This window comes from Podarcis vaucheri (assembly GCF_965113315.1).
Source record: "Podarcis vaucheri genome assembly, chromosome: 3".
NCBI lineage: Eukaryota > Metazoa > Chordata > Lepidosauria > Squamata > Lacertidae > Podarcis > Podarcis vaucheri.
This window is the reverse complement of record NC_138761.1, coordinates 24,469,160-24,492,961: the sequence shown is the minus strand read 5'-3', so window position 1 is coordinate 24,492,961 and position 23,802 is coordinate 24,469,160. Positions and strand designations below refer to the sequence as shown.

At 44.6% G+C, this 23,802-nt stretch overlaps 2 long non-coding RNA genes across 2 annotated transcripts; both read left to right on the top strand.

Moving 5' to 3' along the window:
• Positions 1-464: 464 nt before the first annotated feature.
• LOC309529671 lies at positions 465-18,212 on the top strand. The gene is made up of 3 exons (XR_014218278.1): positions 465-613; positions 1,336-1,452; positions 18,012-18,212. It is a non-coding gene; the product is annotated as an uncharacterized lncRNA (long non-coding RNA).
• Positions 12,341-15,432, top strand: LOC309528617. Its single transcript, XR_014217850.1, has 3 exons — positions 12,341-12,533; positions 14,054-14,164; positions 15,251-15,432. It is a non-coding gene; the product is annotated as an uncharacterized lncRNA (long non-coding RNA).
• Positions 18,213-23,802: the final 5,590 nt, after the last annotated feature.

The window sequence follows — 23,802 nt, the reverse complement described above, 5'->3', positions numbered from 1 at the left end:
AGACAGTATTGTTTTTGTATACCCTTAAAATCACAAATTGTTATGGAAATATATATAACTATCAGAGCGGTGAGCCTCATTCTGCTCAGTGGGACATATTTTTAAATAGGCATGCAATAGTTAGCCATGCAATTGTGACTTTGTTTTTGGTTTTAATCAAGTCATTTCTACAGATTTATTATATTACATTAGAAACACTATAACCACCATTCATTTATTGTTGTGCAAGAAGTAATAATATTGATGATTATTGAGTATGCCACGAAGCTCTGGTCTTTTTGCACCTGATCATCTCCCTGCCCCATCCACATAGATATCTCACTGCAATCTTTCTTGTCCTGCCTATGAGGGGTCAAAGTGTGATTTCATGGCCCAGAAATCTCCACCTACATTTGCTTCTTCAAAGACAGAATCATCTTCCGGGTACTTCTGCATGCAAGCTATAAATGGGAACAACTTGCCCATCCTGTCGAAATGAACAGAGACTAGTCTTCCTTCTTTCATAACTTTCAGCTGTGCTGTGGCACACAGAAGCCTCCAGATAGGAAGATGTCCACAGTGTTTCAGATCCTGTTCCTTGCATTCTGTGCTATCCTTTCTCTTCCATCTGAAGGTAAGTTCTTCTAAGGCTGTTAGAAATATTTTTATGTCACTAATGTGGTATGAAGCATTTCACATAATGCCCTCCTCAGGCATTCACAAGAGAGGAGGCACATAAGTGTCCTAGGACTATTGCTGGCTAGAGATGGATAGCACCTTCAGCATCCCCGGTTCTCCATAGCTAGTGTGGTGTAGTGGTTAGAGTGTCAGACTTGGACCTGGGAGATCAGGGTTCAAATCCCTACTTGGCCATGAAGCTCACTGGTTGACCTTGGGCCCTCAGTCTAACCTATCTCAAGGGTGGTTGCGGGGATTAATTGGGGAGTAGGGAAACCATGTATGCCCCTGTGAGCTTTTTGGAAGAGCTGTCCAGAGTGGCATATAAATGTTGTTGTTATGGTGGTGGTGTACCCAATCACTGTACCTTAACTTATAGTTTCTCCTTGTTTCTTTCTCTATTCAACTTTCAACTCGCCCCAGATGCCTCCTGGACTTAGATTCCTCGTTCCATTATCATGTGCTAGATGTTCTGAAGACAAGACAACATTATCTTGAAGAGGCTGTGCATACAACATATCCCATGCATTAAATCTCTGTTGCTAGTAACATGAGGGGTTTTTTTTTGTCATTGAGCATATGAAGATCTGCAAACCAAATGGCTGTGAAGAATACATTGTTGACCCTGGTGCAATGTTGGCTTGGTGTTCTTGTAATAGTCAATACTTGTCTTTTTAGGAGCAATTGTTCGTTATTGTAGTCACTGCAAATCGGTTGCACCAGGAGCTCTCTGTAGACCAAACCACTGCAAGATTAGCCCAGAAGGAACTTGTGTGGCCCTCATAATTTATAGAGGTAAGAAACCTATCCCAAACTCATATATTCTTTAGATTTTTTGCTCCTCACCCAAACACCTCATTTTCTCTTTAAGCCACATCTTCATTGGGTTTAATGTTTCAAGGAAGTGGGATATTCTGTAGAAGTATTGTGTTAGGAGTTTGCGAAGCTCCCAACATTGGCTGGAGAACCCTGGAAGGAATATTGAATATGTACATCCTAGCTTCTGAGTAGCCACGTAATGGTGGAAGGACAGGGATCTGATAGCTCCTGCTGAGCACTGTCAGATTCGGTTCTGCAGAGGGTCAGAGGAATAATAATAATAATAATTTATTATTTGTACCCCGCCCATCTGGCTGGGTTTCCCCAGCCACTCTGGGCGGCTTCCATAGAAACCAAAAAACACTAAAATATCATACATTAAAAACTTCCCTGAACAGGGCTGCCTTAAGATGTCTTCTGAATGTCAGGTAGTTGTTTATCGTTTTGACATCTGATGGGAGGGCGTTCCACAGGGCGGGCGCCACTACCGAAAAGGCGCTCTGCCTGGTTCCCTGTAGCTTTGCTTCTTGCAATGAGGGAACCGCCAGAAGGCCCTCGGCACTGGACCTCAGCATCTGGGCAGAACAATGGGGGTGGAGACGCTCCTTCAGGTATACTGGGCCGAGGCTGTTTAGGGCTTTAAAGGTCAACACCAGCACTTTGAATTGTGCTCGGAAACGTACTGGGAGCCAATGCAGGTCTTTCAAGACCGGTGTTATGTGGTCTCGGCGGCCGCACCCAGTCACCAGTCTAGCTGCCGCATTCTGGATTAGCTGTAGTTTCCGAGTCACCTTCAAAGGTAGCCCCACGTAGAGCGCATTGCAGCAGTCCAAGCGGGAGATAACTAGAGCATGCACCACTCTGGCGAGACAGTCCGCGGGCAGGTAGGGTCTCAGCCTGCGTACCAGGTGGAGTTGGTAGACAGCTGCCCTGGATACAAAATTGACCTGCGCCTCCATGGACAGCTGTGAGTCCAAAATGACTCCCAGGCTACGCACCTGGTCCTTGAGGGGCACAGTTACCCTATTCAGGACCAGGGAGTCTTCCACACCAGCCCGCCCCCTGTCCCCCAAAAACAGTACTTCTGTCTTCTCAGGATTCAACTTCAATCCATTAGCCACTATCCATCCTCCAACCGCCTCCAGGCACTCACACAGGACCTTCACCGCCTTCACTGGTTCTGATTTGAAAGAGAGGTAGAGCTGGTATCATCTGCATATTGATGGACACCCAGTCCAAACCCCCTGATGATCTCTCCCAGCAGCTTCATATAGATGTTAAAAAGCATGGGGGAGAGGACGGAACCCTGAGGCACCCCACAAGTGAGGGCCCAGGGGTCTGAACACTCATCCCCCACCACCACTTTCTGAACACGGCCCAGGAGGAAGGAGCGAAACCACTGTATAACAGTGCCCCCAGCTCCTAACCCCTCTAGATGGTCCAGAAGGATGTTATGGTCGATTGTATCAAAGGCCGCTGAGAGATCCAGCAGAACTAGGAAACAACTCTCACCTTTGTCCCTAGCTCGCCAGAGATCATCAACCAGTGCGACCAAGGCAGTTTCAGTCCCATGATGAGGCCTGAACCCTGATTGGAAGGGATCCACATGGTCCGCATCCTCCAGGTGTGCCTGGAGTTGTTCAGCAACCACACGCTCAATCACCTTGCCCAAGAATGGAAGATTTGAGACTGGGCGATAGTTGGCCATACTGGCCGGGTCTAAAGATGGTTTTTTAAGAAGCGGTTTAATGACCGCCTCTTTCAGCGGATCTGGGAATGTTCCCTCACAGAGGGAAGCATTCACCACCCCGCAGAGCCCATCGCCCAGCTCTTCCCGGCTTGCATGAGGAAGCATGAGAGTGACACAAACTCCCAAGAAAGCCCTGGTTCTGCAACTGGCAACAGTAATTCGGTGGGCTCCTTTCTCTGTCTCAGTGCTGGATAGTATGGAGAACCGGGGGGGGGGGGGTCGGTGGCGAAAAAGCTGGTCAGTTAGGTGACAACACAACCCTGTGGAGTGAAGCTTTTGTTTCCAGCCTTACAGCAGCTACTTATCAAAGAAATCTTCAAACCAAACTTCAAGGTGAGGAGTTACCAATTTAATTAGGTTGAATAATTCAGTTACAGCGGGGAGTATTAAAAGGAAGTCTACCCCTGTCTGTGGCTGCTTACGAGCATGAGAGACAATGCAAGTGGAAAGTTTGTGGATTACTTTGGAGTTAGAGCCAGCTAATGTTTGAGAAGGAAGTAGGATTATACAGTGTTTTTAATACCAATCTGCACTTTTGACCTTTTCAAATCTTGAATTTGAACTTGACCTGAAGTAGAATTAAGAAGTGAACTTGACTTGAATTTGAGATTGCAATTAAGGTTCTTAAATAAGAGACCCTGATGCTGATGGAAGAAAGGAACATTGGCTAACAGCCAAAAATATAAATATAGTTAAAGACAATTATGAAAAAAACACGGAAAGAGATAAAAAGGAACTTAGAAATTTGGGGAAGAATGAATATTTCATTGATAGGAAGAATATCAGTTATCAAAATGAATGTATTACCAAAAATGTTATTTTTATTCCAGTCAATTCCAGTAATCAACAATGCTTCAAAGAAGGGCAAAGAGATATTTCAATATTGATTTGGAGAGGGAAGAAGCCAAGACTAAAATATAAATCACTAACAACTATAAAAGACAAAGGAGGATTCTTCCACATCTTCAAAAGGGGCAGGGTGCAGGGAGGCTCAAAAGGGGCATTTAATATTTTATATATTTTGTTGAAAACCTCTGCCCAAAATTTGGATTCCAGAGTGAATTTATGTTGACCTTAAGCTCCAGAGATCTGGATTATAATCTTTGATCAGCAGTGGATTTTATTTCCATTGTCCTATCTATAAAATGGGAATATGTTTGACTGATTCCAGGGGCAACTAGTGATTTCAAATGGGGTTGAGCATTTCATGTGAAATCAAGTTGATTACTGGAGAAAATGCTAATGTTTAATCTCCTCACCCCCCCTTCCTCTTCTTCACTCTTCATTTCAGAGGGGAAGGTTTTTGAGAGAATACTTGGTTGCCGGAAGAAGACAGATGTGACATGTGGCCTCATCCATGTTGATAATGAGAATGCTTACCGCTATGATATCATCTGCTGCAGGGATAGACATTTCTGCAATGAGCATTACCCATGAGACAGCGCTTAAAGCAGCCTCTAGGCCCTCCACACACAAATAAAGCTTTTGCTGTGTTTCACTTTGGGTTTTCTCTTTTCGTACTTTCTTTCCTCACATTTGTTGGTTGGAACTTTCAATTCTGTCCATGCACAACAGATAGAATTAGATATGACCATCCAGGTGCTTCACTCATGTCTGGTGTGAGATCCAATAATTCCTGATGGAAGCTATGATTTAAAAAATAAAAAGAAGGTTGGATTATATAATAATCAGGACTACAAAGGGAAACCGATAACCCTACTCCATGATATATCAGGTTTGAAGGTGTGTTGAATCAGGGAAGCATTAAGACCTTCAGTTTCCCATCTGCAGTCAGAAAGAATCAGGACTAGCCTTCACAATGTATCCTTAAGGTAAAGGTAAAGGGACCCCTGACCATGAGGTTCAGTCGTGACCGACTCTGGGGTAGCGACGCTCATCTCACTTTATTAGCCGAGGGAGCCGGCATACAGCTTCCGGGTCATGTGGCCAGCATGACTAAGCCGCTTCTGGCGAACCAGAGCAGTGCACGGAAACGCCATTTACCTCCCCGCTGGAGGGGGACCTATTTATCTACTTGCACTTTGACGTGCTTTTGAACTGGCAATGGGAGCTCACCCTGTTGTGGGGATTTGAACCGCCGACCTTCTGATCGACAAGCCCTAGGCTCTGTGGTTTAACCCACAGCGCCACCCATGTCCCTAATGTATCCTTAGGTGGGTTTAATACAAGGTTGAAATGGTCCAAGTACATTTTCACTGGGAAAGAGCAGCAAGTGGAGTATCCTGCCCCCATCTTGGATTGAAGCCACAAGGCAACATGCACAGAGCTCCCCCTCCTTTCTTCTCTAACTGCATAATGCTTATGACAACCTGGCGTCTCATACTGAATGTAAATGAACTGTGAAAAGACTCTGTGAATTGAAAGTGGAGAGCAGTATGTACTATTTTGTCACACATGAAATTTTTTATTAATTGATTGATTGATTAAACAGAGTGCTTCTACTTCTTTTTTACCCTTACTTCCCTTCAAATAACACAGCATGGCAAAAAAGCAAAGCAATTTAATATGGAAATGCTACTAAATTGCCAGCTCTTCCCTTCTGATTCAGTGTGGATACCCTGACTCCCAAAGTAGGGACTAGGTGATCCATCCATCAGATCTGTTGTTCCAACCACTTCCTGTTCATTCCTGTCCCAAATCTTTGAAAATGTGCCTAGAAAGTACAGTACACCCCTGACTCACCCAATAAGCTTTGAAGATCAATGTGCCTAGTAGTGTACCTCCTTCCCCAATCGCTATGCAGCGAATGCTGACTTTGCCCAGGTTTTGCACTGAGGATCATTCTCTACTCATGAAATTTAGAACTCTGGAAGAAGCATATAGATTTGCATACAAGAGAAGGAACCTTCAGCCCTCAAAAACAGTCATGATGAGTGATGTCGCTGAGGCGACTGACAGGTGTGCAAAAAGCCACCTCCCGCCATGACCCGCCAGCAATGTTGTCCCAAGGGTCATTGGTGGGCAGGGGCTGTTTTTCTCCAAGCTGGTTTTTCAGGGGCGATGCTTTTATCCCTTGAAAATTAATAGCAACACTGCCCCATTGACACGCAAAGGGGGAACTTTCTCCCACAGAAAGTACGGATGGTAGCTAACCAGGATGGGTTGAAATGAGGATTGGTCATTTGGATGGAAGATAAAACTATCCACACTATTAGCCATGATGGGTTCTTCAGCTCTTCTGTTTTTTTTTTTTTATAATAATTTTTATTGCATTTTTTCCAAATTACAGAAAGAACAAAAGAATGAACAAAATAGAAAAAAAAGGAAAAAAAGAACAGAAAATCACAACCATTTCAGGAACTTATTTCAAACTTCCATTGGACTTCCCCACATCTCCCGCATAATGCATTCTTAATAATAAAGTTGTCAGCAAATTATACCCTTATTTCGTGTGTTTCTTTATATTTTCAATTGCAATTTAAGTTTAAATCTCTTATTCTCCATTTACTCTAAAAATATAACATAATGTCATTTTTACCCATTTAAACTTTGATTCTTTCATAAATGTTGTCCAATTTCATAGATAATTAAATTTCGTTGCTGGGGCTAACGTTCCAAATCATACGGCATCTTATGATTCATACAACTTATAATACTTTTGCAGATAGTCTTTAAATTTTTTCCAGTCCTCCTCCATTGCCTCTTCTCCCAGGTCTCGGATCCTTGCAGTCATCTCGGCCAGTTCCATGTAGTTCATCAATTGCGTCTGCCAATCCTCCAGTGTGGGCAAATCTTGGGTCTTCCAGTGCTTGGCGATAAGAATTCTTGCTGCTGTTGTGGCATACATAAAGAAAGTTCTATCCTGTTTTAACACCTTCTGGCCGACTATGCCCAGAAGGAAGGCCTCTGGTTTCTTAGGAAAGGTGTACTTAAACACCTTTTTAAACTCATTATAGATCATTTCCCAGAAGGCCTTCAATCTTGGACAAGTCCACCAGAGGTGAAAGAATGTCCCCTCAGCTTCCTTACATTTCCAACATTTATTATCGGACAAATGGTATATCTTAGCCAGTTTGACCGGGGTCATGTACCACCTGTATACCATTTTCATAATATTTTCTTTCAGAGCATTACATGCAGTAAATTTCATACCGGTGGTCCATAACCTCTCCCAATCTTCAGACAGGATATTATAACCAATGTCCTGAGCCCATTTTATCATTGCTGATTTAACTATCTCATCCTGGGTGTTCCATTTAAGCAGCAAGTTGTACATTCTCGATAATAACTTGGTCTTTGGTTCTAACAACTCTGTCTCAAGTTTCGATTTTTCCACCTGGAATCCTGTTTTTTTATCTAGCTTAAAAACCTCATTAATTTGGGCATAGTGTAGCCAATTTTGCACCTTATCCTTTAATTTTTCAAAGCTCTGCAACCTCCAATTACCTCCAATGTTTTCTATTATTTCCCAATATTTCGGCCAGTATGCCTCCATATTGGGTGTTTTCCGAGCTTTGGCCTCTATTGGTGAAATCCACCTCGGAGTTTTGCTTTCCAATAAGTCTTTATATTTTTTCCAGACCATATATATTGCTTTTCTGACAATATGGTTTTTAAACATTCCATGTGTTTTCCCCTTGTCATACCACAAATACGCATGCCAACCTAATGAATTGTTGAAGCCTTCCAGATCTAGAACATCAGTGTTTTCTAATAAAATCCAATCTTTCATCCAGCAGAAGGCCGCAGCTTCATAATATAACCTTAAGTCTGGCAGGGCAAACCCCCCTCTCTCCTTTGCATCAGTTAGTATTTTAAACTTTATTCGGGGCTTTTTGCCCTGCCAGACAAACCTAGAAATGTCCTTCTGCCACTTTCCAAAACATTCCACTCTGTCCACAACCTGCAAGGCTTGAAACAAAAACAACATCTTTGGCAAAACGTTCATTTTTATAGCTGCAATTCGGCCTAACTAGGATAGTTTCAATATTGACCAAATTTCTAGATCTTTTTTAACTTCTGACCAACATTTCTCATAATTATCTTTAAATAGATTCAAATTCTTAGAAGACAGATTGACCCCCAGGTATTTCACTTTTTTAACAATATTTAGTTCTGTTTCCTTCTGAAACCCCTCTGTTTCAGTAACTGTCAAATTTTTCCCTAACACCTTAGTTTTTTGTTTGTTCAACTTAAAACCCGCCACCCGACCAAATTTCTGGATCAATTCCAAAACTCTTTTTGTACTAGGTTCTGGCTCCTGTAGTGTTAAAACCAAGTCATCTGCAAATGCTTTCAGTTTATATTGTTTCGCTCCGACCCGTATTCCTTGTACCTGCCGATCCTCCCTTATCATATTCAGCAAAACCTCCAGAACTGAAATAAACAATAAAGGGGATAGGGGGCACCCCTGGCGTGTTCCTTTTTCAATATGAAGTTCTTCTGTCACCACATTGTTCACTATCAACTTAGCTTTTTGTTCTGAATAGATTGCTTCTATTCCATTCTCAAACCCCCTTCCCACTCCCATCCCTTCCAAGTTTTTCTTCATAAATTTCCAAGAAATGTTGTCAAAGGCCTTCTCCGCATCAATAAAAATTAGCACTGCTTTGGTGTTAATATTTGTTTGTAAAAGTTCCAGAATATCGATAATGTTCCTGGTGTTATCAAACAAATGTCTGCCTGGGAGAAAGCCTGCTTGGTCCTTATGGATTACTTCATTTAATACTTTTTTAAATCTGTTAGCCAAAATATCCGCAAATATTTTGTAATCCACATTTAGGAGTGAGATGGGACGGTAGTTCTTAAGTTGAGTCTTTTCAGTTTCCACTTTGGGTATCAGTGTGATGAATGCTTCTTTCCACGTATCTGGTGCCCTCCCTCCCCCCATAATCTGGTTGCAAACCTCCATTAATGGTTGTATCAAATAGTCTTTTAACATCCTGTAGTACTTGGAGGTGAGTCCATCAGGGCCTGGAGATTTGCCTAGTTGCATATTCTGAATGGCATCCTCGATTTCCTGTTGTGTTATTTTGCAGTTCAAGATTGATCTTTTCTCTTGGGATAGTTTTGGTAGGCCGTTGTCTTTCAAAAATTGTTCTATCTCAGTTGCTTCCTCGGACCCTTGTGTATACAGTTTTTTAAAATATTTCTGGAAACACTTTCTAATTTCTCCCGGTTTCTGAATGTTTTTCCCTTCAACTTCTAAGTTAGTAACATAATTTAATTTTTGTCTCTTTTTCAACTGCCAAGCTAGCAGTTTCCCACATTTATTCGCAGATTCAAAAGATCTTTGTTTCATTTGTTTGATTTTCCATTCCACTTCTTGGTTAATCAATTTCGCATATTGTGACTGGTGAAATTTGATTTCTCTTAAAGTCTCTTTTGATTTTGGATTCAATCTTAATTTTTTCTCTCCATCTCTTATCTTCTCTAATATCTTGTCTTTTTTACCATTCCAAAATTTTTTCTTGATCGTATTCTGTTGTATCAGAAACCCTCTCATAACAGCTTTGCTTGCGTCCCAGATTATTCTTTTTTCCACCGAGGTATTCAAGTTAATTTCAAAATAGTCCTTTAAAGCTTTTTGGGCCTTCTTTACAATCTCTTGATCTCTTAACAGGTTGTCATTCATTTTCCATCTGAAGGAGTCGGCAGTAGTAAATCTCATTTCCATTTTCAAAGCGTTATGGTCGGAGCAAGTCTTTGGGCAGATTTCTATTTTTGTAGTCTTAGGTGCCAGCCCTCTGGATGCCCAGATTTGGTCGATTCTTGTCCATGACAGGTGGGCCTCAGAAAAGAAAGTTCCTTCTTTACCTAGGGGGTTTCTCGTCCTCCATAAATCAATTAGGTCCATATTGTCAGTTAGTTCAAAGAAAGTTTTTGGTAGTCTTCCATCTTTGGTCAGATTCTGATTCTGTGACTTATCCATAAAAGTAGAGACAACCCCATTCATATCTCCCCATTCATATCTTCTCAGGAAATTGTAAATCCCAAACGCCACTAGAGGGAGTATTGTTCAGTTCATGAAAGAAGAAACAAAGTTTCAGTCGCCATTAAAGTTCCTGCAGTTAAATAAATTAACCATAGTCTTTAGAGAAGACCTTTTCCCTCTGGCAGAGCCCTCTCAATATTGCCACAATAGTTTCTTAAAAGGTGCAAAATACAGTTGCTTAATTGTATCCACCAGTAATGCCTCTAAGTATCCGTTTCAGCTTTGTAAGTGTATCCGCAAAACAACCTTTTGCCCGCTGCAAGTCCGGGACTAGGGGTTTTCAAGTCTTTAAAGTTTTTAAAAGTCCAGCAGAGGAGAAAATCCCCAAACAGAGTAAACACAATAGCAAAAAAATAAAGATAACTTGCCTTTCCCTTCAGTTTCCGACTTCTCCAGACGTATGCTGTCTCTCATTTAAAAACCCTTTTGTACTGCTTCCAGCTTGTCAGTTCCTTTGCCTTTGATCGCTAAGCACCACCGGGACACGGACTTCCTTTTTCTCGTCTCCCGCTTTCAGCCGAATTCATAAATTTGTAATCCAATCTCAGATAAATCTTACTCACGAGTAGTTGATTTGTAATCCAATGTAAAGGAAGAAAGGTCGGCGCTCATCCGTAACAGCCGCGCGGCTTCACTCCCGCAGAAAGAGCGATGAATCCACAGCACCGCTTCCCCTCCGCGCTTCCGGAGCCCCTTACGGGGTCCCTTCTTCGTTTTGGGGGTCGCTCTGGGTGCCCGCCGGATCCCACGGCCACGAGCTCACTCTGCTCGTGGTTTAACTTAATGGGTCGTCGCTTTGCCGTAGCGAACGACCCTTTTCTGCGGAGCCCCTCTTCGCTGCGCAAAGAGGACCGCCATTACTCGTTTCGCGCCGCCTCCGGTTCTTCAGCTCTTCTGCATTGCTCGGTCTCATGTCTCTCATCTTTCTCTTGGCAATGCCCCATAGATTCTCTATGGGGTTCAGGTCAGGTGAGTTTGCTGGCCAATCAAGCACAGTAATCCCATGGGTACTGAACCAGGTTTTGGTACTTTTGGCAGTGTGGGCAGGTGCCAAAGTCCTGCTGGAAAATGAAGTCAGCATCCCCATAAAGCTAATCTGCGCAAGGAAGCATGAAGTGCTCCAAAATCTCCTGGTAGATGGCTGTGTTGACCCTGGACTTAATGAAGCACAGTGGGCCATAACCAGCTGATGACGTGGCTATCCAAATCTCTTTTCTGATGAGAGCAGCTTTTGCATCTCATTTGGAAACCAAGGATCCAGAGTCTGGAGGAAGAATGGGGAGGCATACAATGCCAGATGCTTGAAGTCCAGTGTGACGTTTCCACAGTCTGTGTTGATTTGGGGAGCCATGTCATCCGCATGCTTCTCAGAGGTCCAATATTGCTCTATTTGCAATCCTTGTATTGCTGATTTCATTTAATATTCCAATTTTCTGAGATTGTTAATTTGGGGTTTTCATCAGCTGTACGCCATGATCATCACAATTATAACAAATAAAGGCTCGACATATCTCGCTTTGCATGTCATGAGTCTATCTCATATATTAGTTTCACCTTTTAAGTTGGATTACTGAAATAAATGAACTTTTCCACAATATTGTAATTTTCTGAGTTTCACCTGTATATATAAATATCAGAGCAATGAGCCTCATTCTGCTCAGTGGGACATATTTTTAAATAGGCATGCAACATGAAGCTCTGGCCTTTTTACACCTGATCTGGGAGGACGGTGCTTGAGGTGTTGTTGGGGAGGGAGTGGTTGCTCTTGTGGCTCCTGGGTTTGTTTGGTTTTTTTGTATCTTCTGCTGCGATTTATTGAAATTGTTCAGTTTGGTTTTGCATTTACTATTGATGGCTACTTTTGAGATGTTGTGGTTATGCATTTTTTCATTATGTAAGCTGCCTTGAGTATGGTTTGAACTGTAGAAAGGCAGAATGCAAATAAAAATATGTATGTATGTATGTATGTATGTATGTATTATTACACGTCTTGTCCTGCATGGCCAAATGTCCCAGTGGAGACTTGCAGAGCCCATTGTAGCCCTGAGCTAAAAGACTCTGTTCCTCCCACACATCATTATTGTCCTGTAATGAGTGGCCAGTTCATAATGTCACGGCCCACCAGTTTATCTTTATAAGTCCTTTCTGAGTACACTGTGATCTGTAGAGTGGTTCTAACAGGAACAGAGGAAGAAGCTTTTCTACTCTGGTGGAATCCAGTGAAGGTCTGCATTTGTTCCTCTATTACTTAGGCTTCTGCTGCGACATACACAGTGTCTTCTGCTTCCAAGATGTCCACCCCAGGCCAACTTTTTCTGGTAATCTGTGCTTTCCTGTGCCTTATACCTGGAGGTATGTTTTCTTCTTCTTCCGAGAGTTGGGGAAAGCATTCTCAACTAAGGGAGATAGGTTCAAGGCAGGTAGACTGGGCCAAAGGAGAAGGAAAATGTAACTTAGGTAGATTCACATCGAAATATGAACCAAACCAAACTTCTCCCTCCTCCATAGAATCTCAGCTAAGCCAATAAAATGACCCTGATTCTGTTATCTGCTGCCACTTGATGGAAGGATTGTTTTTAGCTGACAACTGAAGGAGAGGGAGAGCTAAAGACAACAGTAGTTGCAGTCGAGTGGATGGAGGGGTCCTGCTTCACATTTGCACCTTTCCTGCCAACTGCTACAGCCTGCTGAGATATACTTATTTATTTATATACTTATTTATGCATGCCACTCTCCCTAATATTTAAATTGGAATGCCAGTGTAGAGGTATCTCGGTAGAGATACTTTGCAAATACAGAATGAACTCAAGTTGTGGTCAAATCATGGGCTCCATCATCTCAGAGCTGGGGACGGATGGGTCAATTTATTTCCATCCTGTGCCAACTCCTTTTAATCCCATTTGGGGCAAATTATGTAAGGAAAAATCAACCCAGCTTTTCAAGCAGCAATATTGAATATTCTGAAGAGGTGGTCTGTGGAATGCCTCTTTCCCTCTTTAGTATTTTCCAGCTGCTTAGAGCAGCTCTGAGGCCATGTGGCAAAACAAAATTGTGATCTCAGGAATTGACAGTGCTGTCCCTTCCTGGGGAATGGTAATGTAGAAAGGGATGCCTGCCCCTGTGTGCCTATGGGGGCAGCAATTGTAAGATACCAATACAAGAAAGAAAGAAAGAAAGAAAGAAAGAAAGAAAGAAAGAAAGAAAGAAAGAAAAGGGAAGGGGACAGAAGGAAAGGAAGCTGAGTCTGGGCCCATTACCCTTTTTCCATTGTCTGAAAGTAAGTTTACAGATTCAAAAATCTGAAATCAGGCATTCTGAAAACAAGATAGTTTTCCATTTCTTTTTTTGAAGTACACTGTCTGTGAACATTCCGTCAATGTTGTTTTTGTAACCTAGGGGCTGCCAAAGTGTCACCCATAAGTGGATATGCATCCACAGGCACATCCCTGGTACCTACGATATCCCCTCTCCGCCCCTTGAGGAGGCAAGACTTGAAAGAAGAGCCCTATTTGTCACCCGTAGACCAGATAGAGATGTGTGCTTGGTTGCAATGTGTTGCCCATGTCAATTTTTCTTGTTTATAAATATGTCCATAGTCCCCAAAGAGTTAACAATCCTTGTACTAACGTAAGGCAGGGTTTCCCAAACTTGGGGGTCTCCAGCTGTTGTTGGACTACAAGTTGCATCATCCCTAAATAGCAGGACCTGTGGTCAGGGATGATGGGAAATGTAGTCAAAAAACAAACAGAGGCCCAAGTTTGGGAAACCCTGACCTAAGGGATTACTTTCTTGCTGAGAATATGAAGATTTCCAACCAAACGGCTACAAGGCTACCCTCGTTTATTCACATGGGACTTTGTCTTTTGGAGCAGATGCTCTCCAGTGTTCACTGTGCGTAGCCAAGGAAGAAGGAGGAAAATGCGAAATGAGTACTTGTGAAATTGATGGTGAAGGACAGTGCATTGCATTAATTTTCTATAAAGGTAAAAAAAAAAATCACCTGCTATAAGGTTGTACCTTATTTGGGCTCCATATTCCCTTTCCCCTTAAGTGTCTTTTTTTTTGGGGGGGGCTTAGCGATACAATAAAGGGAAATAGAATTCATTGTGGCACTAAGTGAGGAATGTGGGGGGTGGAAAAATTAGATTCTAGTGACAAATTTCAACAACAGAAGAGGTGGGGTCCCTAGATCCGAAGAACAGGGCTAGCACACAGAAAGACCCAGCAGGGTTTAAAATCATGTCACACTTTGTGCAGTAGGACAGCGTGGGGATAGGCTGTTAAAGCTGCTTTAATATCCCATATAATCCACTAAAGCAGTGAACCCATTTCTATCCCTCTTAGCATTTAAAACACCACACCTTGTTAAGGAAGTTTTCAAATACTTTACTTACAGATGCAAAAGACTGATTTATTATTATTTGTTCCACGCAGTGGCAAGCAGAAACCAGGTAGAACGCTCTTTGGTGGAAAACATAGAAGATTAGTTTCAAAAACGCAGTCTGAGCTTGTAGGGAGCAAGCTCAGACACATTGAATGGTGGAAGAGAGTGTGGAAAGGAAGAGAAGGCTTGACTACTTCCCTCACTGGAGAAGACAGTGTGGGACCTCAATGATTCTAGAAAACACAGTTTTCTGGTATTAACCCCTTCATACACTAACTAGCACTCATGCAAAATTATGTTTGACTGCAATGTCCCACAGTATGCATGTGGGTAGCAAGGTCTGATCACATAACAAGTATCCCCCCCCCACCTTCCCTTCCCATATGAACTGCTTAAACCTGTTCTGGGTTTCTGCTAGAGCAGATTAGGGAGCAGGGGAGGAGTGTGTGCCTATACCCAGAATAGCTTTGTTCCCCAATTTTGTGTTTCTTCTTTCCTTCAGTCATCAGTATTACCAGAGTATTTATTTCTAAGCTCTGCAGAACTCTCAGTAGGGGGCACAGCTCAAAGGAGAGCAGTTTAGATCTTTTAAGTGAAATTCAGTTAATCATTGTGGTGGCAATAGTGATGCAAACATTCACTCTTTTCTCTCCTCCTTTTTCCTGCTTTCTGTCCCTTTTCTCAGGTGAGGAAGTTTCTGAAAAAATACTTGGTTGTGCGAAGAAGGATGAGGTCACCTGTGATATAACAAGTGATGACCCAGAAAATGGCATGCATTATAAACTCAACTGCTGTGATGAAAGTGATCTCTGCAATTCAAAGTTTTAAGACTCTGCTCACTTGCAGACAATAAAAGCTTATGCTCTTAGCTTGTCAACTTTTCTTTGAATGTTCTTTATGCAGTGAGGTCATTGTCTGAGACAGTGGCACCAGGTGAGTTCAAAACAGCCAGTACTATTTCTGCAGCAGTGTCCCAAACCTACCCAATCAGCGTGAAAAGGGAGCTTTTGGGCCACTGTACTTTCTAAAGCTAAGCATCTGGAAACACTGCAATCACAAGGCGCTTTGGATTCAAGAGAATGGTGTGCAAGTTCTGTTAAGCACAATGTGTCAATTATTTGGTTAATTAAAAAGAATTCAATGGATTCCTAAATCCAAAGGTGGGGCTAAATACTCTTCAGTAAGAGAGAGCCCAGGGAAGAGTTTTTAGAAGTCACAAAACATGCAGCAGTAAAGCAGGGGAATATAGGCAATTAGATCATTTTAAATATCCCATTCTAAGTCAGTTCCAGTGCTTTCCTTTAGCATTTGACAGAGCACATTGGTTAGTAAGTTAAAATGGTTCTTACTTACAAACTTCTAAAGTTTGATTCATGCATTTTCCCATAAAGCGGCAAGAAAAACTGGAAGAAACCTTGGGTTAAAAATATGGTAAAGTTTATATAAACACACGGTCTAAGCCGGGAGCCCGTGGTTCAGACCTCCATTACATATGGCATTCACATGGTGGGCTGAATAAACAAAGCACTTTTCGAAGCCTTCAGCACCAGAGGGGAGGGGGCATGATCAAAGTCTTGGAAAAGAGTTCTGTGGTCTCAACCCCTTCATGCATTAACTGGTACTAAACACACTGGTTGTATGAGGCTGCAAACCCCCTGATGATCTCTCCCAGCGGCTTCATATAGATGTTAAAAAGCATGGGGGAGAGGACGGAACCCTGAGGCACCCCACAAGTGAGGGCCCAAGGGTCTGAACACTCATCCCCCACCACCACTTTCTGAACACGGCCCAGGAGGAAGGAGCGAAACCACTGTATAACAGTGCCCCCAGCTCCCAACCCCTCTAGATGGTCCAGAAGGATGTTATGGTCGATTGTATCAAAGGCCGCTGAGAGATCCAGCAGAACTAGGAAACAACTCTCACCTTTGTCCCTAGCTCGCCAGAGATCATCAACCAGTGCGACCAAGGCAGTTTCAGTCCCATGATGAGGCCTGAACCCCGATTGGAAGGGATCCAAATGGTCCGCATCCTCCAGGTGTGCCTGGAGTTGTTCAGCAACCACACGCTCAATCACCTTGCCCAAGAATGGCAGATTTGAGACTGGGCGATAGTTGGCCATACTGGCCGGGTCTAAAGATGGTTTTTTAAGAAGCAGTTTAATGACCGCCTCTTTCAGCGGATCTGGGAATGTTCCCTCACAGAGGGAAGCATTCACCACCCCGCAGAGCCCATCGCCCAGCCCTTCCCGGCTTGCATGAGGAAGCATGAGAGTGACACAAACTCCCAAGAAAGCCCTGGTTCTGCAACTGGCAACAGTAATTCGGTGGGCTCCTTTCTCTGTCTCAGTGCTGGAAAGTATGGAGAACGGGGGGGGGGGGGGGTCGGTGGCGAAAAAGCTGGTCAGTTAGGTGACAACACAACCCTGCGGAGTGAAGCTTTTGTTTCCAGCCTTACAGCGGCTACTTATCAAAGAAATCTTCAAACCAAACTTCAAGGTGAGGAGTTACCAATTTAATTAGGTTGAATAATTCAGTTACAGCGGGGAGTATTAAAAGGAAGTCTACCCCTGTCTGTGGCTGCTTGCGAGCATGAGAGACAATGCAAGTGGAAAGTTTGTGGATTACTTTGATGGAGTTAGAGCCAGCTAATGTTTGAGAAGGAAGTAGGATTATACAAGTGTTTTTAATACCAATCTGCACTTTTGACCTTTTCAAATCTTGAATTTGAACTTGACCTGAAGTAGAATTAAGAAGTGAACTTGACTTGAATTTGAGATTGCAATTAAGGTTCTTAAATAAGAGACCCTGATGTTGATGGAAGAAAGGAACATTGGCTAACAGCCAAAAATATAAATATAGTTAAAGACAATTATGAAAAAACACGGAAGGAGATAAAAAGGAATTTAGAAATTTGGGGAAGAATGAATATTTCATTGATAGGAAGAATATCAGTTATCAAAATGAATGTATTACCAAAAATATTATTTTTATTCCAGTAATCAACAATGCTTCAAAGAAGGGCAAAGAGATCTTTCAATATTGATTTGGAGAGGGAAGAAGCCAAGACTAAAATATAAATCACTAACAAATATAAAAGACAAAGGAGGATTCTTCCACATCTTCAAAAGGGGCAGGGTGCAGGGAGGCTCAAAAGGGGCATTTAATATTTTATATATTTTGTTGAAAACCTCTGCCCAAAATTTGAATTCCAGAGTGAATTTATGTTGACCTTAAGCTCCAGAGATCTGGATTATAATCTTTGATCAGCAGTGGATTTTATTTCCATTGTCCTATCTATAAAATGGGGATATGTTTGCCTGGTTTCAGGGGCAACTAGTGATTTCAAATGGGGTTGAGCATTTCATGTGAAATCAAGTTGATTACTGGAGAAAATGCTAATGTTTAATCTCCTCACCCCCCCTTCCTCTTCTTCACTCTTCATTTCAGGGGGGAAGGTTTTTGAGAGAATACTTGGTTGCCGGAAGAAGACAGATGTGACATGTGGCCTCATCCATGTTGATAATGAGAATGCTTACCGCTATGATCTCATCTGCTGCAGGGATAAACATTTCTGCAATGAGCATTACCCATGAGACAGCGCTTAAAGCAGCCTCTAGGCCGTCCACACACAAATAAAGCTTTTGCTGTGTTTCACTTTGGGTTTTCTCTTTTCATACTTTCTTTCCTCACATTTGTTGGTTGGAACTTTCAATTCTGTCCATGCACAACAGATAGAATTAGATATGACCATCCAGGTGCTTCACTCATGTCTGGTGTGAGATCCAATAATTCCTGATGGAAGCTATGATTTAAAAAATAAAAAGAAGGTTGGATTATATAATAATCAGGACTAAAAAGGCAAACCGATAACCCTACTCCATGATATATCAGGTTTGAAGGTGTGTTGAATCAGGGAAGCATTAAGACCTTCAGTTTCCCATCTGCAGTCAGAAAGAATCAGGACTAGCATCATAGCCTTCACAATGTATCCTTAAGGTAAAGGTAAAGGGACCCCTGACCATTAGGTCCAGTCGTGACCGACTCTGGGGTTGCGGAGCTCATCTCGCTTTATTGACTGAGGGAGCCAGCATACAGCTTCCAGGTCATGTGGCCAGCATGACTAAGCCGCTTTTGGCGAACCAGAGCAGTGCACGGAAACGCCATTTACCTCCCCGCTGGAGTGGGACCTATTTATCTACTTGCACTTTGACGTGCTTTTGAACTGGCAATGGGAGCTCACCCCTTTGTGGGGATTTGAACCGCCGACCTTCTGATCGACAAGCCCTAGGCTCTGTGGTTTAACCCACAGCACCACCCACGTCCCTAATGTATCCTTAGGTGGGTTTACTACAAGGCTGAAATGGTCCAGGAACACACTGGCTTAACAGATGGAATCAAAAAGTTGGAAAGTACCTCAAAGATCATCCACAGCAACTTCCTGCCAATGCAGGAAATCCACTGCTACATCATCTCCAATAGGTGGCAGCCCAACCTTTGCTTGACATCTTCTAACCATGGAGATTGTAACACCTTCCAAAGACGGCTGTCTTCTAGTAGGGAGAATTTAAATGACCAACAATGAAAGTGATTAAACATTATTGCATTCCTTGAGCCCAGAGAGATCGAACAGGCTGCACCACTAAGAAGGCCCCCTCTGGTTATAAAATCCAAAATTAAACTATGTTCTACTGTGCCAAATTCCAATTTTGAATCCATGAAAAATACATTCTGTTATATGTTTAACAACTCATAAGGCAGCGGACCACAAAACCATTCTTATTGATATCAATGTTGTTGGGAAAACGCAGCAAGGCAAAAGCCAGCTCCAGATGGCTGGAATGCAAAACAGGATGTTGTGGTTTGCAGATGTACTGTTGGGAAAAAGGAGGCGTTTTTTCTCTGTACTGAGCACCGGATGTTAGCTCAGAGTGTCATCTGACCTGTGCTGGAAGTACAGGGGAGGAGCTGTGTCTCTTCTGATGGAGTCTGAAGGGAGCAGTCGCGTTTCTATGTACTGCTGAATGACAGGAATAAAACATGTAAATGGGACTCCTGTCTGTCTCATTTCCCCTCCCTGGGGAGAATGCAGGGAGGGAGAGAAGCAGAGAGAAGCAGAGGGTGTGTTCTCTTCACGTCTAATGAGGAGAATCGCCGGTTTACGACTACGTCTGCCGGGAGTAGCAGACGGAAGGTAAACAAAGTATCTCACTCAATTGCCCGGGGGAGGCCAGTTTACCTCTGACTGTGAGCTGAGATACTGACATATGGTAGCAGAGGATGGTTGCGATTCATCGAACATCTGCATGAGAGGCTGGTGGATTGTCCTCCTCTGCTCCAAGGGAGAAAAGCGTCTAAGAGAAGCCAGAGGCTGAACAGACGGCTGGACCCAGAGGAAAGTGTTTTCCAAGCCTCAAGGTATGCTGAATTTCGGGCTAAAAGTGTGAACGCAGGTTGATTAATTCCCTGGTTCACGGGAGCTGCGTTTGAAAAAGCCAGCTCTGAAAGAGGAGACTTGCATGCCAGAAATTCTTGTGGTTAAGATAAGCTGTCCTGTAAGAATGCATTGTTGCTAAGTAACGGTCGTGGAAAGTTACTGGCAGAGAAGCTGCTCTGTGAGGCTGGGAAAAGCAAAACAAAACCACGGAGTGTTTTGGCTACAAGTTTACGAGCTCTTGGAAGGGACTTTCCATAGCAGCCAGCGTTTAGCTGCCAGGTGCCAAAAGCGTAAACAGCTTGCAGTTTGCCTGCCAGAAGGCAGAAAACAACTGTTGGATTTTACAGCTTGCTTGAGAGTGTGAGCTGGAGGCTTGGCTTCAAGATGGATGCCAAGAAAGGGGGGCTGCCTTACCCACCTTCCTTAAATAATGACAATTATTCATCTTGGTCTGTAAAGATGAAGGCCGTGCTGCAGAATCAGAGGCTTTTTGATGTAATTGAAAACCCCATCCCTGCAGCACCAACCGGAGGTTGGGAATCACGGAATGTGAGGGCCAGGACTGCTATAATTCTGTGTGTCTCAGATGCGCAATTGGTGCATATTCAGAATTTAGAACATGCGAAAGAGGTTTAGGACACGCTACGTACAACACATCAGAGAGATGCTGGTTCTTCAGCGTTGCTGTATTTTGAGAAGTTGACCAATCTGAGACTAGCACCTGATGGAGATGTTCAAGCGCACCTGACAGAAATGAAGTTTTTGCGTCAACAGATGGTGGAACGCAATTTCAATCTACAGGAGGAAGTGTTTTGCTTCATGATGATAAACAGCCGGAATCGGACTTACAAGGTTGTTGCCAGTCTGCTTGGTTCCCTACCGGCCGCGCAGCTGACCGCGGAGAGAGTGTGAGCTGTGGTCCTTAATGAACACGATCGACTTGCTGCACTGGAAGTGAAGGACAGGGGGAGGGAAGAACAGAGTTCTAATTCCCCCACTGGTGAATCTACTGGAGAGCGAGTTGTAGCATTGAGTGCTGTCCGATGCTACAATTGTGGACAGACTGGGCATCTACAGCAAAACCGTAGGAAGCTGCGCCGGTCAAAAGGAGCAAAAAGCAGCTCTACGAAGCCTGAGGCGTCAGGCAAAAGCCGTACCAAGTGCCAGGTGAAACCTGCAAAGGCTATGATGGCGAAAGGAACCACGCCAGATGTTGGGAACGCCTTCATAATCGACACGGGCGCCACGGTTCATATGTGCCCGCACAGAGAACTGTTTTCAACGTTGAAGAAGCAAAGCTTCGCTGTGAAACAGGCCAACGGTCAGGAGTTGGAAGCGACTGGAATTGGGACTGTGTATCTTGAGAGTCTGAACTTGACTATAAGCAATGTTTACCTGGATCCAGAACTGAGATTTAATCTGCTGAGTGTGTCGCAGATTGCAAAGAAAGGACTGAAACTGACCTATGATTCTAAAAGCTGCAAGATCTACAAAGATGGAGAACTGTATCTTACTGCCAGAGAGAAAGATGGACTGTATTTGTTGACTTTTGATCAAAGTGATTACATGAAATGTAATTCTTCTGATTCTAACGAAATCTCTCTTGCAGGTGTGGCCAAGGACACCAGGAAGGTGACCAAGAAGGTCGACAGAGCATTTCAGCGGGTGTATGCTGATGTGATTGGTCCTCTAGAACAGTGTTTCCCAACCTTTTTTGGGCAAAGGCACACTTGTTTCATGAAAAAAATCTCGAGGCACACCACCATGCCAGATGGGGAAAGGTCACTTTTTACTTATGTAAAAAAAAAAAAAAAAGTAACAGCATAGAAGGTAATGGTAGATGACTGTTAGGGTCTCCCCCCAAATGCAGAATTCTATTAATATCTTCCTTAGCGAGCCGCGTTAACCCCTGTAATGCTTTCTATAGAGTAAGCATAGGGGACACTGGGGGATGTGGAACCAAGGGGGCAGTGGGCCAAAAGAGTTTGGGATCTACTGCTTTAAACAGAAATAAGAGCCAGTGGGTTCTTCCTTTTTTAAAGTATCGTTTCAGCGGGGACTGCAGTCCGGATTTCCAAAAAGCGGCGCTTTTTTGCGTCTGAGCAAAGAAGAGAGAGAGGGGAAAAAAGAGAGAGAGATTGATTTGTGGCTGCGCAAAGGGGGGAGGAGCCCAGGAGTAAAAGTAGGAAGGACGAAGGGAGGGGAAAGGAAAGTTAATAGAAGGAAAGGCGGGTGGGAGAGAAAGAGAAAGAAAGAGGGAAGGAAGGGGGGAAGAGAAGTGGAAAGGAGGGAGACCGAGGCGGGGGAGAAGCGTCTGGAGAGTTGCTCCGAAGTTTGGGGGGCCGCGGGGGTGGGCACGTGTCCCAGGAGGCGGAGGCCAGCCCGGGCTGGGAGCCGCGCCGTGGCCCGGGGGCGGTAGGCGGACCGCGGCTCCTAGGATGTGGAAAGGGGACGGCGGCGCAGGGGGGGGGAGACCCGCACGGCTAGGGCAGCGCACAGGGGGAGGGGAGCGGGCCAGAGGCGGGCAAGGGGGGCCGCGATCCCGCGCGCCGCGAACATGGCCTCCTTCCCCGCGGGCCCCGCCGAGCCCCCCGGCCGGGGAGGGCGGCGCGCCCCCACCGCCGGAGGAGAGCAGAGGCAGGAGGAGGAGGACGAAGGCGCTGCCGAGGAGGCGCGCCAACTTCTGCCAACTTTGGCGCCCGCCCCGTCGCCGCAGGCTCCTCCCGGCCGAGAGCCAGAGGGCGGCGGCGGAGCAGGAGGAGGAGGATCGGGTTTGGCAACGGCTGCTGTGTCCTCTCCAAGCGCGGGGCTGGCCTCCGCCGCGCCCGATCCTCCGCGCTCGCCGCGCTTCTCGGCGGAGCAGGTCTCGTGCGTGTGCGAGGCGCTGCTGCAGGCGGGCGACCCCGGCTGGCTGGGCCGCTTCCTGGGCTCGCTGCCGCCCGACGCCGAGGCGCCGTGCCTGGAGGCACAGGCGGGCGAGAGCCTGGCCAAGGCGCGCGCGCTGCTGGCCTTTCAGCACGGCGACTTCGCCGAGCTCTACCGCCTGGTGCAGAGCCGGCGATGGGATGTGGGAGGGAGCTCGCTCGCCGCCCCGCGTGTGCCTATGTGAGGCACGTTACAGCCCCGTGACGTCAGCGCCATGCAGGCAGCCAGGCAGGCAGACGGCGAGAGCCCCGCGCTGGGCGGCCTCTCCTCGCCGCCGCCGCCCCGCCTCTCGCCGCCCAACTTGCCCGCCTCCCTCCCATCGCACACCAGGCAACGTCTCGCGGCACACTAGTGTGCCGCGGAACACCGGTTGGGAAACACTGCTCTAGAACCATCTAGGGGCGGTGCACGATTTTACCTTCTGTGTGTGGATTGTTTCACTAATTATTCTTGGGTTTTCATGATGGAGAAATCGCACGAAACTTTAGAAAAGTTTCAGGAGTTTTGTGACAAGGTTAAAAATATGCATGATGCTAACATTGTCTTTTCACAGATGAGAAACAAGTTTTTCTGTTACAGAAGTTTCAGAAGTTCCTGGATGGAAAAGGGATAGACCACAAAGTTGCTGTTTCGGCAGAAGCGTGGAACAGGGGGGTCTGTGTGAGGGTGAACAAAGAATTGCAAAAAGGGATGAATGCGCAATTGCTGAGTTCACATTTGCCACATGAATATTGGGCGGAGTCTCTAGCGTCCTATCTTCACGTGTGGGTGAGAAAGGTCTCAACAGAGTTGGGATGTTCTCCTTTTGAGAAGCTGTTCCACAGAAAACCTTCTGTTGCCTATTTTAAGGTTTTCGGGTCTCATGTGAGAACAGAAGCT